The sequence below is a fragment of the Nycticebus coucang genome, chromosome 7 (genome assembly GCF_027406575.1).
Source record: "Nycticebus coucang isolate mNycCou1 chromosome 7, mNycCou1.pri, whole genome shotgun sequence".
NCBI lineage: Eukaryota > Metazoa > Chordata > Mammalia > Primates > Lorisidae > Nycticebus > Nycticebus coucang.
In genome coordinates this window covers 68,479,475-68,497,988 of record NC_069786.1, presented here as the reverse complement: position 1 = coordinate 68,497,988, position 18,514 = coordinate 68,479,475, and positions in this window count along the sequence as shown.

Here is an 18,514-nt window from a genome sequence, read left to right as displayed (position 1 = left end):
ACTAGGCACTAGGCATTTATGGCTCTGAGCACTTTCAATGTGGGTGGCACAACTGAGGAACTTAATTTTAAATGTTTTTTTTAATTTTATTTAATTTAAATTTACTTTGCCACGGTGCTACGTGTGGGGAATGTATGACCTTTTGCTCTATGTGCCTATTACCTAATCTTGGGCCTGAAGTAGCACTCAGTAAAGGCTGAAAAAAGAAAAAAGTAAATAAAACAACCCAACCTGTAGTGGTGCCAACTAGTGCAGTGAATACAATATCTGATGGTCCCAATTCGTGTTAAAATGGGTCTCTTATTAACTATGGACTTAACCCCCAACTGCAAAGCATTGTGTAGAAGGATGTAAACAACGTGCACCTCATCAGGTACCACCCTAAGATAACAGAAGGATCCAGACATGAATGAGGTAAAGTCTCCCTCTTTCTTTAAGGCTGCATAATATTCCATGGTATACATGTACCACAATTTGCTAGTCCATTCGTGGGTCGATGGGCACTTGGGCTTCTTCCATGACTTAGCCATTATGAATTGGGCTGCAATAAACATTCTGGTACAGATGTCTTTATTATATTGTGATTTTTGGTCTTCTGGGTATATACCTAGTAAAGGAATTATAGGATTGAATGGCAGGTCTATTTTTAGATCTCTAAGTATTCTCCAAACAAATGGGTACAGGTGAAACTTACTAAATGCAGAATACAAATGTCTACATACAATAACTAAGAAAATGCCATGAAGGCTACGTTGAACAGTTTGATGAGAATATTTCAGATTGTATATGAAACCAGCACATTGTACCCCTTGATTGCACTAATGTTCACAGCGATGATTTAACAAAAAAAAAAAAGAAGGATCCAGAGTGGCATCTTCAAGCCCCACCCTAGCCCCCAACCGCAGGAAGCGACTCTGCCTTCACCCGGCTTCCATTCCGGCTTTGACGTGCTAATGCTGCAATCTCCGTGGAGTAGGAAACACCTGCGCCTTGTAAACCTTTGGATTTACATACACACGTGTGACCCTTCCCATCCTGAGGCCACTTTGCCTGTATTGATCGCAGGTTAGCAAAGGAGCACGCTTTGCAACTGCATAGGAAATGATGTTGGCAGCGGAGAGGCTGGTGGCCCGCAAGGATAGCCGAGGTCATGCTCACTCCCAGCAAAGGCAGCGGTGAATGACAACCGCGGAGGATCTTTGGAAGGAACCTGAGTCCTCGTTTGCACTCCGGGTTCCAAAGTTGCTCCGCCATTTCCAGTAACTGTTAGATCCTCCCTGCGCGGCTGTCTTTTGTCTTTGAAAGCCCGAGACCAACAATGGATTATTATCTGTGCATGCAGGTGTTGTTGAAGAGACCAATTTGTGAACAATGGCCCTTCCCACGTCGTCCAAACATAAAGATTGTTCCGCAGCTGTTATTTGCAGAACCTGTCAGCGTTCACCGCGCTGCCACTGAGCCGCCAGCTGTCCCGGAGCGCGGCTCGCCAGGCACCGCCCCCCGCCGACAGGGCGGTCCCGCCCCCACTCGGCGCCCCCCAGCGCCCGGCTACACCCGCCCGGCGCCCCCGCCCCCACTCGGCGCCCCCCAGCGCCCGGCTACACCCGCCCGCCCCCACCAGGCGCCCGCTGGCCCAAGGTCAAAAGCTCGCTCCTGGGGAGCCCCTTGCCTGTGCCCGCTTCCTCGAAGCGTGAAACGGAATCGACCCACGGAGTTGCCGGGGAAGCGCAGGATAGGAGTGTGAAGGACAGGAATTCGCGTGCATGTTCATTTAAAGATGTGACCCGGGTGTCAGGCGCGGATCTCCTTGTCCTGTAACATCTGGGTGAAACTGTCCCCAACTCACCCATTCTGCTGTCCTGGAATGTCCAAAGCTCCCCAGGAACCCTGCCAATTCCCAGGGCTTCTGAGGTCCTCCTGTCTGCAGAATGCGCTGGCAATTCTTATTCTTTTAGTTACCCCCACCAACCCCAAATGCAGCCCTTTCATTGGTTCCCAAAACAAATTTACTGACATAAGGCAGTTCCTGAGAGATTTCACTGAAAACAGGCCGGGGGTTTCCCACAGGAAGAGGCCACATTTTGACTGACACTTTCAGCTCTCCCCACGCCCTTCCCACCCCTGCACCTCTTGTGTTTCACCCCAAAGCCCCCCTCTTGCACACGGAGCAACTCGCCGATCTCCAGGCCGCGCCCAAGCTCCACTACCCAGTTCCTACCAAGGGTCTTACAAACGCCAGGCCTCCCTCTCCTTTAAGGAAGAAGCACTGTTTTATTCTTGGTACAAAGACCTTCAGTTCACGGTGGTGTCCTGCGGGCGCCAGCTTGTCTACTGGGCTGCCAGTTTCTCGAAAGTTCACTGGCCGCCTGCACACTCTTCGTTTTCTCATTTTGGGACAATTCACATACAGGGGATGGTGAGCTACCCCAGGAGCAGCATTTCATCCCGAATTTCCAGTATCAAACCTAAAAACATCTACTGCTGAATCTTGCAGGATACAGCAGCCATGCTTGCTGGGCAATAGTTAGATTGTAATTGCATGGGCTGAATTCAAACTACCATAACCTTGTCCCAAGTCTCTTGACGAGTGACTTCCGTCTTCCTCAAACCTGTCTAGGCATCTATGTGCCCAATTCAAGATTATGGACATCAGCATATAGGATTTCTTAGGTTACAGAATTATCAATACCTTACAATAAAGAACATTTTGAGTACAAGCTGAAAATATTTCCTAAATTGATTCAGACACAAATTTCTAAATCCTCTGCTGTGCTCAAGTATGGAGCCATAAAATAACTTGAACAGTCCCAGACCTCTTCTTTACCCCCATTTTATGCTAATACTAATGCGCCATAAAATGACCAGTCATGTCTTTTATGGAGTAATCCCAGGTCCACTTTCTTAATTTGTAGTTAAGTAAAATGTATGTATTAAAAGCATAAAGCACTCTATAATTCCCTTTCCCTCCACTTTAAACCAAAGAAAGACAAAAACTAATAAAAAATATTTTTTAATCTTGTCTTAGATAACATATCCTGGTTTGTTTTGGAATATTATTAAGGGTCTGAAGGGCAAACAAACAATTAAAGCAAGCTAACCAGCTTCCCAGAGAGAAACACTGAGAATTCAAGAGATTTCGATTTCTCAAGACATTTGAGAATTATGTCCACTGCCCCCAAATTCCATAACATCAAGGCAGCAATGGAAATTCACACAGGATTGGGCTTCATGAAGGCAAGGCAAAACTCATCGGATTCAAGCTTTTCCACCAACACAGAATGTGGTTGCTTGGAACAAGCCCGTGCCTGCACTAACCTAGGTTGGGTAAGCAGCTGCCACATAGGCTCTGTCTCTGAGGCAGGGTTAGACTGTCATGGCCAACACTGGGAAGAGAATGTCTCTGTGCGGGTTAATAGGCTGCAGGGAAGGAGGCAAATCACTTACCTCAGCGCCACACAGGCTGCGGTAATCATACAAACTGGAAACCATGCAAATATTTATCTTCAGGGACCCCTAAGAGACCTCTGGGAGAAGGAAAATAAATCTCTACATGGGTTTACTCATAATGATTTCCAACAGGCCCATCAAATACAAACCCAGCATTTCATTAAACAGACTTCTTCAATGACCACTGAGCTGCATAAATACATGATAAATGAAGGCACAGATCCCCTTTTCTGGCTGAATGGAGGTGTAGTGTTTGGATATGCGACCCTTGTCTCCCAAACTGATCTGGTCTCTGAGGACCCAGAAAGTAAGAAGTGTGCTGAAAGATTCCACATTCCTTTCCAATGCAGGTGTCCTCAAACTGTGGCCCACGGGCCACATGAAGTGGTGTGAATTGTATTTGTTCCCGTTTTGTTTTTTACTTCAAAATAAGATATGTGCAGTGTGCATAGGAATTTGTTCATAGTCTTTTGTTTCAAACTATAGTCTGGCCCTCTAACAGTCTGAGGGGCAGTGAATTGGCCCCCTGTTTAAAAAGTTTGAGGACGCCTGCAATAGAGTCATGGGTACAGGGACTTCTACTCTGAAGACATAACAAGTGCTGTCCAGAAAATATCCAGCCGTGCATGCCTCTATTTTTCATATGACATGGCCCCTGGATTCTTTCTGGATAGCCCTTGTGTATCCTCGTTTCCACAGTTTTGGAAAAACAGAAATTTGAAAGGAAGAAAAGCCTGTGTGAAGAATACAGTACGCTTCATGCTCACCTTTGATCTGCCCAAGAAAGGTGCCTGAATTGGTAAGCCCAAGAACATGCTACTCAACATGATGAAAAACGACTCCCAAAGGGTCCGTTTCCTCATCTGATTGGAACAACAAAGCTAATGGCAGACTCAGACTCTGACGACAAGAAGGAAAAGAGCATGACCTCAGCATCCTCCCGTGGCCAAGGGCCACAGGTGATGCTGAGCAAGTACTTGCTTTTGGAAAAGGCCACAGCACGTACACATATGCACACACTCACACTTCTTCCATACAATGACCTGGTGTAAAGAAAGCAGGGAAATTGCTCCCCAGGCTAAAGATTCTTCGCATTTGTTATTAGTCATCCTTCCCTCCTCCTCCCAACTCTTACTGGCAGCTGGGCTGGGCAATGACTCAGGAGGGCAGGCAGTAGGGAAAAACTAGTCCACCACCACACTTTAAAAAATACGCCAAAGCCCTTTCAAGTATATTTGACTCATAAACTTATGAGTCTCCCAGGAAGAGAGGAAGAGGGCCCAGGAGGAGTGCAAGTGTGTGTTTAGAGCAAAGTGGGTAAGGAAAGGCATTTGGACAATACTTAGTGGGAAAATGATAGCCCCTATTTTCCTGAAGATGGCTCAGGCAAAGAAGGAAGAATCACTCTCATGACCTCTGCATGCTTCTCCATGAGCCGTTCTGCTGGGGGCAACTCTAATGCCTTCAGTAAAGCCACTATGTCACTTTTGAAACGAAGGCCTCTTAGTGCTGCACATTATCTACTAGAGGAGGATGCTAATGGACCATGAAGTGCAACAGAGTCTCTAGAAGAAGGGGACAGTTGGGATCAGTATGAAACTCAGACCTAGGCCAGCAGTGAGAGCTAAGTGCCAAGATCAAGAGGAGAAAAGACAATGCCAAACTCTAATGCCTCCAGGACCAAAAGAATTCCTCCAGTTCTCCCAAACATAGTGGGCCCTTTCTTTGAGTATGATATCTGCTTTGGCCATTTTTTTTTTCTTTTTTTGAGACAGAGTCTGACTGTCACCCTCAGTAGAGGGCTGTAGTACACTGCTCACAACAACCTCAAACTCTTGGGCTTAAGGGATTCTCTTGCCTCAGCCTCCCAAGTAGCTGGGACTACAGGCGCCTGCCACACCTGGCTATTTTTTGTTGCAGTTGTCATTGTTGTTTAGCAGACCCAGGCTGGGTTCAAACCTGCCAGCCTTGGTGCCTATGATGTGGCTGGCATCATAACCACTGTGCTACAGGCATCAAGCCTACTTTGGCCATCTTGAGAGGTGGCAGAGGTCCAAGGGAAACCCTTGTAACTGCTCTGACCTTCTTCATCTTCATGTGTCAGGCAAACTGGCTCAGCCCTCCAGCTTTCCTACTCAGAGACCAGGGCAACTAACTCAACAATAATCACACCACAGAAAGGCTCCAAGTGTTTCCCACCCTAAAAGGATAGCTTGGCTGTTCTTTCCTGCCACCACTGGCTGTCCCTACCCAGCCACGACAAAGTGATTGCACCGAACAGCTCCTTAAGTGGACTGTGGGGAGAATAACACCCAACCTGAGACTCCCAGCACTCAGTCACGCTCCCCAGCACTAACATTCCAGACCATAGCACTTCCATTAGCATGATTTGCAACTGACTTATAAACCAAACCCCACTGTTTCTGGCTCGTATTCAAGCCCAAATACAAAGGAATGAGTAAAAGCTGTTTTTCTCCACAGCAGCATCTCGCCTCCTTGGCAGGTGGCAGAGGATGATGTGTGGAATAGCTGGCATCTCCTCCTCCTCCTTGGAAAGGAATTCAGCACACAACACTCTTGTCAGCCAACCCACCAGCAGCTGACTCTGGAGGCAGCACAGGCCGAGCAGCAGGGCTGGCTGCAGCTGCCAGGTAGAGAAGCAAACCCCATGAGGCCCTGGGCACTGTCTCTCCTGGGGTATGAATTCCCAGGCAGCCTCAGCCTCTGTGGCCCACAGACCACACTCTCTGGCCTCCAAAATAAGCCTCCCCAATCCTTGCATGTAGTTGATTATATTACAATGTCATTTGAACTCTTTTAACACCCTTTCTAAAAGCCTATCCATTCCATTAAACGTGCCCTTTAATCTACCCATAGATCAAATCTGAGTAGATTCCTTTACTGCAGAATGTACATTACACATTCCATTAGGCACAGAGCTATCTATAATATTAATGGGACCTTTCTTCGAAATGCTGAAAGTTTTAGAATGCCTTCTGGGTTTGTTTTGTGTTCTCATAGAGTCTGTGCTCTGAGAACTTTGGTGGCTTCTGCAGGTAGAGGCTGGTCGCACTTAGTTTCTCGGGCACTTCTCATCGTCTGGCTCAGTGGTGGCTCTGAGGGTCTTTGTGCAGGGGCCCGGGACCGCAGTCCAGCTGAGGGTATAGGGCTCCTGTGAACCTTGCACCCTGCCTTTTCTGAGATGTGATGCTGACAGGCGGAGGTTTAGAGCAGCAGCTCATGAAGTCCTGAGCTCAAGCCCCACCCCACCTCAGAACTGCTGCCTCTGGGTCCAAATGCAGCAACTGATTACCATGCCAAGAAACCCCAGTGTCCTTCTCGGAGGAGCCTCAGAGGCCAGCCAGCCGGATCTCTACTGTCAAAAAGGAGACACGTAAGAGATCCTGTTTCCGTGAGCACGGGGCAAGATTTAAATGACAAGCATAGGCATGTGGGTGGCTTGAGGTGGACAGAACTAAAATGTTAATGAGGCAATAGGCACTGGCATTAATTTAGCACGTACCAAGTCACGTGCGATCTAAAAGCCCTGAACAGACTCTTTTAACTCTCACCATGACCTTATGAGGTCAATATCACTAGTGACCCCATTTTAGAAACAAAGCAGCATGTATAGGCTCCAGCTTTGAACCAGAAGTTTCCCTTGTCACTGCACCCTCCCAAATTTCCCAGCAAATGAGGTTAACATAACCTTCACGCTGGACTTCTGCTTTCACTCCCTGCTATTCAGCCCTCAAAATAACAAGACATGTTGGTGCCCCCTCCGCAGGAAGCATGAGGAAGTGGCTACCCAGACGGCATTGTGCCAGGGCATCAGACAGCTTGTCACAGGCAGTGGAGGTGGTCCTCTGAGAAAGAGAAGCTGAAGCTGAGAAGAGGATTGGCTGGACCCCACCCCCAGGCAATCCCTTCTGCCCAGTGAGGAAGGCATGCAGGCACCTTAACCAGGTCATGGGCTCCTTTCTGGTTCCAAACAGCTTTCTGATACCTAGCAGACTTCTTGGGGAGGGCATCCCATCATGCCACTTTGTTATCACAAGCCACCACAAGAAACTGCCAGGAGATGAACCCTACCATCATCCCAGCAGGTGCTGCCTGGCTCCCACCCAGGTCACTTGGCCTCATGAAACTAGGGTTGGTAGATTCAGCCAAAATACAACAAGACCCCCACTCAAATCAAATTTCAGATAAACAATGCTAATTTTTTAGAATAAGTATGTCCCATGCAATATTTGTGAATACTTATTGTAAAATATTACTTCTTATTTACCTAAAATTCTGATTGACCCAGGGTCTTGTATTTTCACCTGGTAACTCTACAGGAGTCTCTCAGATGGCACCACTCTCCTCCAATACAAGTGTGCAAATGAAAGTCAGAAAGTATTACACTGAGGGTGATTGGGATTTAACCAAGACACCAAGGCCCCTAATTAAGGCCCAGAGAATCCTTATCACTCCCTTGTGGATTGGTGAGAGTATCTTCCCGGGAAGACCCTGAGCTAAGCAGTCCCACTCCCTAAATACCCCAACTGTGTGCACATCACATCCATCTCTGTGGTTGCAAATACACATTCCTCTCGGTTCCTGCTCACAGGTAAGTCTCCATGCAACACACTTCTCAGCTGGACACAGGGAAACCCCTTCCCTCTCCCACCAGCAGCGTATTTTGAACAAAGCAAGTAAAATCTGCTCCAGCTGGAACTCCTCTTTCACAAAGATTCGCTTGGGGGAGCAGGTGGGAAGAATGGCAGTTACTGGCGAAAAAAACTACACTGAATGCCAGAGCAAGTTCTCACTCGTAAATACCAGCTCTGTCCAATGTTGTCATTTTTCAAGTGCAAGCATGTTGGTGAAACCTAGATGCCATTTCAAAACAAGATTCTGAAGGAGTAGTGAGGGGGTTTCCCAACACCGAATTCTTTCCCTTCTCCTTGCTCTACGGAGAAACAAAGCTCACAATGTCTCCATGTCACCTTCTATGGAAAGCCTATTCTATTCCCCAAGACATTCAGGGCCCACCCTAGCAGTACAGCGGCCTCCCCAAATTCCTCATTTAGTTCTAAAACTAGAATTTTGTGTGTGTGTGAGAGAGAGAGAGAGCACGTGCCTTGTTCCATCACCTGGGCTAGAGTACAGTGGCACCCTCATAGCTTGCTGTAGCTTCAAAATCCAGGGCTGGGCTCAAGCGATCCTCCAGCCTCAGCCTCCCATGTGGGTGAAACTACAGGCACGCACAAACATACCTGGCTGATTTTTCTATTTTTTGTGGAGATAGGGATCTCACTATGTTGCTCTGGCTGGTCTTAAATTCCTGGCCTCAAGCAATTCTGGCCTGGACCTCCCGAAGTGCTGGGATTACAGATTTGAGTCACTGCACCCTGCTAAAACCAGAATTCTATATGGCCCTCCTACCTGGTTTTGTGTCTAAGTCATCTGTACCACATTCCTACAAAAAGTGACACCTAGTTTTACAAAAATGTAGGATCAACAGCCTGAACCTGGTTTACTCTGGACAAGCCAAAACTCCCCAAGCTTCCTACATCTGTAAAAGACAGCCGCCTTCTAGGCTCCTACCAGCTTGGTTTTGTAAGTTTGAGCCCCAGGGCTAAGGGAAGATCCTGGTGATCTGAAACCTTGGATAACCCTGGGGACAGGGACAGATCCACTCATCTGGGTCCAGGACAAGTGATTTTCAAGACAAGGAGCCAACCCTCTCCTCCCACAAGAAGAGCCAGTGTGAGAATATCCAGGAAGATGTTTCATTTGAAAAAGCATAAGTAATTGCATCCCTTTTTATGTTTGGAAAAGAAAACGCCTACTGTTTTTGCAGTACAAACTACAGAAGGAAAGATCAGTTCTTGGAAATTATAGGAATCAATCTTTCACATTTTTAACAGCAATAATAGCTAATATTTGAGGGGTACCTAATGCCAGGCACTGTGCTAAGCTCTTTATGAATACATCCATCACTCTGTCTACTCCTCGACCTTCCCATGAGGCAGCACTGTCGTCACCTGTTGGTGGAGAAAGGCACAGGTCTATTCCAGAACCAAGGAGCTGCACCTGGAACCTGCGCTCTGACTCCAGACCAAACCCTAAATCACTCCACACTTGTGTCCAAAGATGAGGAGCCCTGGTGTGGCCAAACCTGTGGTCAGTCATCACCTTAGATGAGGCTGCTGGGCCCAGGACCGTACCTGGAATTAGGAAGAACAATTATACAATCAATGCTATTACCTTACCAACAGTCAGCTAGACTGTACACATGCCTCAGGGTATTAATAGGATAATACAAATAAAAGAAAATGCTGATGTGGCTCTTTCTTGTTACATCCTTCCAAAGAAGGAAACTTTCCAGGGTAGTCCAGGAAAGATCAAGTGTGACAAAAACACTTCAACCACTGAATCAGTATGGGACAGTATTAGATTAGTGTCTCAATGAAGTAGGTGCTAAACAAATGTTCAATTGAATTAGAATAACTTTAAAGCATGTTTACTACTCTCTTCCTATCCTCCACCGCAGGCGAGCCTTAAAATGTCATTCATTCACTAGACAAGCATTGCCCAAGTTCCACTATGACAAGACAACACCCTGGGTGTCATGGCAGACACCAAGATGAAGCAGGTGCCAACCTGACAACTGAGAGCATTGCAATGTCTTGGGGAAATCTGTATACTTTTTAAAGACAAGCACACAGGTATTTTTTATTGCTGTGTAACAAACTTATCTCATACTTCTGTAGGTTAGAACTCCAGGCACAGAACTGAATTCTCTGCTCAGATCTTATCTGGGGCTTGGTGTCCTCCTCCAAGCTCACTGGTTGTGGGCAGAATTTATTCCCCTGCAGCTGTGGGACTGAGGTCCATCGCTGGCTGTCAGCTGGGGCTGCTCTCAGCTCCTAGAGGCCACCATGTTTCTTACCAAGTGGCCTCCACCTTCCAACTAGAAATGGTGTGTCAAATCTCTCTTTTGCTTCGAATCTGTGACTTCCCTTTAGAGTGTGCCAGAGAAAACTCTCCACTTTTAAAGGGTTCGCCTGATTAGATCAAGTCCACCAGGATACTCTCCCTTTTACCACGTTGTATAACATAATCATAGTATTATCATATTCGTGGTTCTGTCCGTGCTCAGGGAGAGGAGATTATATATCGGTGTGGGTTACTGGAATCATCTCAGAATTCTGCCTGTCACAACATGTACATTTATGAAAAAATAGTGTCTTCTCAATCCCTGCTGTCAGTGACCACCCCTATCTCCCACAGAGACCACTAGGACATGGGGGTAAACGAGGATACCTAACATCCTGTGGTGGTCAAGGAAAAATTGTCCTGGACAAAGTAATCGTAGGACCCTCACTGAGAAACACAAAACTAAACAAAACAGAGAGAAACTCGGCATTGAATGGAAAGCCCAGAGCCCCTGTTTGAGTAACATATGGTCCATTAAAGACTGATGAGCTCCTCTTATATGCCAGTAGGTCCCCTCTCCCCACACCAGGCTGAAGACAAAAAACTAAAAGCTAAACCACGTGAGAATAGAAGCCAGTGACTCCCCCAAACAGGACTAGGCTCCTTGCTAAGGGAGGAAATCACCTTTCTTAATATGATTTCAGATCTAATTTTTCACCACCCTCATGCCCAGTTAATATTTGTCCATGGAAGAGCTCTAAATTTAGAAGGTCGACCAATACAGGCATCAAGCAATTACTGTTCCTGCTGGTGACTATACTAAGGGAAATTTGATCTTGAGTTTAACCTCTCTGATTTAGCACACTGCTGTAGGGACTGGGGGTGGAGGGAAATTATCCAGAGAATGGGGGCCTTTCCTGTGGAGGGAGGGAGATTTTAGTAAAGAGGCAGCAGACAGCATGGGAGCAAGGTCCTTCCCACCTGGAACATTGGAGCTGGGTCTTCAAGGGTGAGAAAGTTTGAGATAAGACAGGAAGCAGCTTGGCAATAAAGGAAAGAGAAGAATCTTGAAAGGGCAACTGACACTAGAACAGGTGACTTCTTTAAAAGGAGGAGGCTAGAACATGTTTGAAGGCTAAGAAGGAATTGGAGGAGAAGGAGAACATGAGGACACAGAGAAAGGGGACGGCACAAGGTCTCAGAAGAGGCACGAGGGCAGGTGCCTGAAGATGCAGAGGAAAATATTCCTTATGCAAAGAAGGTGGACACTTCCACTTCTTGAAAGGAGGAGGGACAGGGGAATGAGTAAAAACACAGAGATTTCAAGACAGGTGGAAAAGAGCAGGTAAGCCAGGTGGCTACGTCTCCATAACTGGAAGGCAGAATCCTTTGACACGGTGAAGGTTTAAAGCAGCTTTAACACTTAGAAAGTACCCAATATGTCTTCTAAATATAGCTAACTATCCCTGCCATGAATTTGGGGAGGTAAGCTTTGGGAAATAAAGTTAGAAATTAAGGGGCGGCGCCTGGGGCTCAGTCGGTAAGGCGCTGGCCCCATATACCAAGGGTGGCGGGTTCAAGCCCGGCCCCTGCTGAACTGCAACCAAAAAATAGCCGGGCGTTGTGGCGGGCACCTGTAGTCCCAGCTGCTCGGGAGGCTGAGGCAAGAGAATTGCTTAAGCCCAGGAGTTGGAGGTTGCTGTGAGCTGTGTGAGGCCACGGCACTCTACCGAGGGCCATAAAGTGAGACTCTGTCTCTACAAAAAAAAAAGTTAGAAATTAAAAAGAGCAAAAGCTTCCATAACTCAGCCATAGAACGAACATATGCTCAGTTATTAGTATTTAAACCATGGCATTTTATCCGAAAGAAATGGAACAGAAATGATTCTTAAAGGGACCATAAAAATAGATGTCAGGTAGCCAATGGTTTTTAAGGTTCCTAAAAGGGAAGCCAAAGTTACTGGCTCCTTCCTCTGCCCTTCAAACCTTTCTGGAAGGAAAATGTGTCCTCACAATTGAAGAGGCGAGCGTGGCCCCCACCAAAACTTAATGGAAAGATGGAAAGCTATTTCTCTTTACCTAATTTATCTGTCTATTTCTTGGTAACCAGCCAGGAAGAGAGAGAAGTTATTGGCCCTGCTTACCAATGTGCTAGCTCAGTAAATAGGGGGTAGGGGCTAGTTATCTGGCATTCACATTTTGAAGGAAATGTTACAAGTTTGGGGGGTAACAGCTATGTAGTCTCTTGTAAATGGAAAAATTTCCTAATGTACCAAGGCTATTTGAAGAGGCAAAGTGGTCTGGGGAAACTTTGCCTAATGAAATATGATTTTTGTGAGTAGCCAGAGCAGAAGAAACACAAATGCTTTGCCCAGCTCTGCTCTTGATGTCCAGTTTCCACTTTTGTAAAGAGAACGTACAACCCTACGATCCCTAACACAGCCGTTGGCCTTGAATCTTCAGTCCTATTCAACAAACTAGATCTCACTGCAGCCAGGGAGTGCAGCTTTGGTTCTTACACTTTTTTAAAGGTCAAAGACAATTTTCACTGATTTGGGTCAGCTGTGTACCATTACTCTGGGAATGGATGGGTAAAGAAGGCATTTGCACAAAAGAATGGAGAAACTTTTGATGCACCAAGTTTAAGAAAATGAGTTATATGTAAACAGTGCTGTTACACTGAAAATATTATGTATAACACATAGGATTTGACGTATTGTGTATACTTCAGATCAAAGTTTGTTATGTCAGTCAAACCATGTAAAAATGGTACAATTTGAAAAAAGTACCAACACTTAGCTGAGTATGACAAGATCAAATGCCAAGTTAGAAAGAGGGAGAGGTAGGAAGAAATAGATTGTTTTGATGCATTGCACTTCTAATGTTAACTAAACAATCCAGGCCAAGTTTTCACAAAATACTACCTAAGGTCACATCGAAAGGCTGGCTGGCAGGCCTCTAACGTATCCTAGAGAAATATGTTATGATTCAGGAATATTAAAGAAATGTACTACTCAGCAAGAATACTCATAACTCTCCTATAGATTAGAAAATTGATCATTTCAAGGCCATTAAGCTGTCTCAGAGCACAATATTGTAATAAGAAAAGAGAGAAATCCTGTTCCTGCAGAGCTTAGAGTGTCCTTCTTCCAAACAAAAACATGAAAAAAGAAAAAATATTTCTCAGTATGTGGTTTGCTACCCCTCTGCCTCCCCGTGCAGGGTTAGGTGGTTATAAAGAAGAGAGTTCACCTGCATAGGACAGCATTGCTTTGACTCAGAGATAGCCTTAGTGACCAGTTTGAGGTGACAGTGCCCACCAGAGCAAACGCAGAGTGACCAGCAATCATTTGCTCAGGATTAAGAGATTTCCTGGGACATAAAGGGACTATCAGCACTAACACCAAGAGAGCATTAATTTGCTCATCTGTTAAATGGGATAATAGTGGTGCCTACCTCTTAAATGAGACAATGCACATAAAACATCAGCTAGGAGCTTAAAAACCATTAGTTAGGCCGGGCGCAGTGGCTCACACCTATAATCCTAGCACTCTGGAAAGCTGAGGCAGTAGATTGCCTGAGCTCAGGAGTTTGAAACCAGCCTGACCCAGAGCCAGACCCTATCTCTACTAAAAATAGAAAAACTAGCCAGGTGTTGTGGCAAGTGCCTGTAGTCCCAGCTTCTTGGGAAGCTGAGGCAAGAGGATCACTTGAGCCCAAGAGTTTGACATTGCGGTGAGGTGTGATGCCACGGCACTCTACCCAGGGTGACAGAGTAAAACTCTGTCTTGAAAAAAAAATTTTAGATACACATTAATATTTAATCTTTGCCCATATCACAAATTATTTTCTTATGATTGATACCCAGAAGTTCAATGTTGATTCTAACAGCATATACATTTTCAAGACTTATGATATAATTACCAAAGTACCCCATATACACAAAAGTGCAAATTGAGAATATCATGCAATTACCAACTTTTAAAATGTCTATTCTAAAAGTAAAAGTGCCCTTATCCATTTTCTAAAACCTTTACCCGTGTTGCATCAATTTTGTGTATTAAATTTATTATTGTAGTTTTGACACATGAACATAAAATGATCTGTAAAGTTTGAAAATTAAGCATATTTCCCCAAGTACTATTATTCGTAAAAGATAAAATCTATAATTTATTTATGACTCATCTATTAACAGCATGGCAAAAAAATGAGATAGTTCAGAATAAAAGCATGACATGAAACAGTTAAACATTTAAGAAGAAAAGATCTTAATATTTGAGAAGACAGTGTTATCTATACTGAGAAAATATGATATGGTCATTAATTTCAGCTGTGAGCTTCCTAGTACCAAAACTAAAAATAGAAACATATTTCCCATTCTAAAGTAAAAGGGAAGCACATACGTTTATCTAGAAATAAATGTCTTCCTGTTACTGAATTCTAAGAATTATCCTGCATTTCCTCACGTAAGAGGCATCAAGTAACTCAACAAACAGTATACGTTTGCCCAAACTTGCTCAAGTTGTAAGATTTTTCATTACCATTTCTCCCATGGGCTTATGAGAAAAGGCAAGGACGTAAGATCTGTTTGTATTTCAGTGAAGGCAAGATCTTTTGATTCTAACGTAAATTAAATATGTTGGTTTTTGGTGATTCCAAGCTTAGTGTTTCCCCAATATGAGTGAAACCATGGTGGTCATTAGTGCTATTTCCCAAATATTTCTGGTATTCCCCATTGTGCTATTTCCCAAATATTTCTGGTTTTCCCCATTTCTAGACATATCAAGATTTGCTTCTCTGCTCCCTTAAATCAGGAAAAGCCATGTGGCATCCTGTGGCCAACAAATGAAAATCATCAGTAATCACAGGGCTTCCAGGTGGAAACTTTAAAGCCAAGGGTACATTTAGCCCAAACCTTCACCAAAGATGCTCAACGAGTTTCTTAGCTATGACACCTAAAGCATAAGCAACCAAATTAAAAATAAACTGGATTTTATAAGAATTAAAAACTTTTGTGCATTAAACACTACCAATAAAATGAAAAGACAACCCACAGGTTGAGAGATGCTATTTTCAAATCATACATCTAAGGAGGATCTAGCATCCAAAATATACATTAAACAAACCTTCTTACAATTCAAAAATAAATAGACAAACAACCAATTAAAAAATAAACAAGAGGATTTTGGGGGCCCTTATCTATGCTATTATCTTGCTCTGGAACAATTACCCTTAGGTGCCTTAGGGCTGTTTGTCTTAGCAGAAGACAGAGAGAAACAGTCTTAGAGGGAGAAGAGCAGTCTTAACAGGAGAGTGAATCTTAACAGTCTTCTTAGAGAGACACCAGGCAGACATCCTACAAGCAGGAGAAGAGAAAGAGTCAGGGTGAGTGAGTCCGTGAAAGAATGAGCATGCCCCCCGACTGCCTTCTCCTGTAGCTTCTTATAGACGTAACCCCGTAACCCAGTAGCTACTTGCACCACAGGTGTGGAGACTGCCAATCCCTGACGTTCTTGTCTGGAGCGCTCTCATGTTAGGAGAACCAAATCCCTTCCTCCTGCCCTTATCACCAAGGTGTTACATGACCGAGCTGTTACAGGTGTTTCTCATAACTCTCACTTCTCCTTCCCATGACGCTATCTGGTGGTCTGCTACAAGGATTGAATAGACATTTCTCCAAAGAAGCTATATAAATGGCCAATAAGCACATGAAAAGAACTCAAACATAATTAGTCATCAAAGAAATGCAAATCAAAACTGCTTTAGGGTGGCGCCTGTGGCTCAGCGGGTAGGGTGCCGGTCCCATATGCCGGAGGTGGTGGGTTCAAACCCAGCCCCGGCCAAATTAAAAAAAAAAACAAACAAACAAAAAACTGCTTTATACCCACTAGGATGGCTATATATATCTATATATATGTATTTTTTTTTTTTAAAGGACAATAACAAGTCTTAGAGAGTATGCAGCGAAATTGGAATCTTCATGCAATGCTGGTGGGAGTGTAAAATGGTGCAGGGGCTGTAGAAAACAGTTTGGCAGCGCCTCAGAAAGTTAAACAGAATTATCTTAAGACTCAGCAATTTCACTCCCAGGTAATTAAAAGCCCCAAGAGAATTAAAAACCTAAGTTCACACAAAACTTAACTGGTTAATATTCATAGAAGCTCTATTCACAACAGCCAAAAGTGGAAACAACACAAATGATCATTAATTGATAAATGGATAAATAAAATGTGGTATATCCATACAATGTCATAGAATTCAGCAATAAGAAAGGAATCAAGTTCTGGTCCAGGCTACAAGATAGATGAGCCTTGAACACACCGAGCTTGGTGAAGGAAGCCAACATAAGAGGCCACGTGTTATATGATTTTACTTATGTGAAACACCCAGAATGGGAAAGTCCATAGAGACGGCAGGGCTGAAGGGGCGGGGAAATGGGGAATTACTGCTAGTGGCTACAGGGTTTCTTTTGGAAGTGATAAAAATGTTTTGGAACTAGATAGCAATGAGAGATAAGATTGTACAACTATGTAAATCTATGTATTTACATATGTATTGTATTTACAATACAATACATACAATACAATACAATACATTGTATTTACAATACATATGTAATACTAAACACCACCAAATTATACACTATAAAATGGATATTGTCATGCTGTGAATTATATCTCAATAAAAATATTTTCTTAAAGAATGCTCAGGCTCGGCACCCCTAGCTCAAGTGGCAAAGGCACCAGCCACATACACATAGGACAAAGAAATAATATGGATACTTGTTTACAAATTGATCATTTATATTAGCTTTATAAAATTTTTGTCAAAACATTACATTATATTTTTAGCTGAGCATGGCGGCACATACCTGTAGTCCCAGCTACTCAGGAGGTTGAGGCAGGAGGACGACTTCAGCCCAGGAGTTCATGTCCACTCTGGACAACATTGAGAGACTTCATCTATAAAAAAGAAAAATTTTTTAATTTTTTCTCATTGTTTTTTCTCTAAGCAAAATCTTATGTCCCCAAGAATACATTTGCTGACTTGTAGAAGCTCCATGGATTACAGTTAAAGAAACACTGCTACAGCCTAGCCCATTGGTTTGTTTATTTATTTATTTATTTATTTATTTTTGGAGACAGAGTCTTTTTTTTTCTCTGGTTGCAGTTCAGCCGGGGCCGGGTTTGAACCCGCCACCCTTGGTATATGGGGCTGGCACCTTACCCACTGAGCCATAGGCACCGCCCCAGGAGACAGAGTCTTACTTTGTTACCCCAGTAGAGTGCAGTGGCGTCATAGCTCACAGCAACCTCAAACTCTTGGGCCCATCACAGTGCCCGGCTATTTTTAGAGACAGGGTCTTGCTCTTGTGCAGGCTGGTCTTAAACTCTTGAGCTTTAGCAGTCCACCCCCTTCAGCCTCCCACAGTGCTTGGATTACAGGTGCAAGCCACCATGCCGAGCCTCTCTGATAGCCATCTATTTAAGACACCTCCACAAGGAAAGAGCCAGACAGCAGTCAATTCAAAGATACATTCTCCTCTGAGGCCTGAAGATCAGAGTTTTCTATAGGGTTTTTTGAAGAGTAAACCATTGTTTTTTGTTACAAAATGAAGACGCTTGGCTCGGCACCCTATAGCACAGTGGTTAAGGCGCCAGCCACACACACTGAGGCTGGCAGGTTCAAAACCAGCCCAGTAAAGCTAAACAACAATGACAACTGTAACAAAAAATAGCTGGGCATTGTGGTGGGCGCCTGTAGTCTTAGCTACTTGGGGAGCTGAGGCAAGGGAATCGCTTATACCCAAGAGTTTGAGGTTGCTGTGAGCTGTAACGCCATGGCACTCTACCAGGGCAACATAGTAAGACTCTGTCTCAAAAAAAAAAAAAAGAAAGAGGCTGAAAATTAGCTTTCAGTAATGAAAACTGTGACAGTTAATTTAATGTGTCAACTTGTCCAAATCTGATAGTGCCCAGACATTTGGTCAAGTGTTATTCTGGATGTTGACCCTCCCAACCTCTTGTTGATCCCCAAGGTTAGAAGTGAGGCATAATGGGAAGTGTTTGGGTCATGGGGAAGGTCTCTCATGAACGGAGTGGTGCTGTCCTCAAGGTAATGAGTAAATTCTCACTCGGTT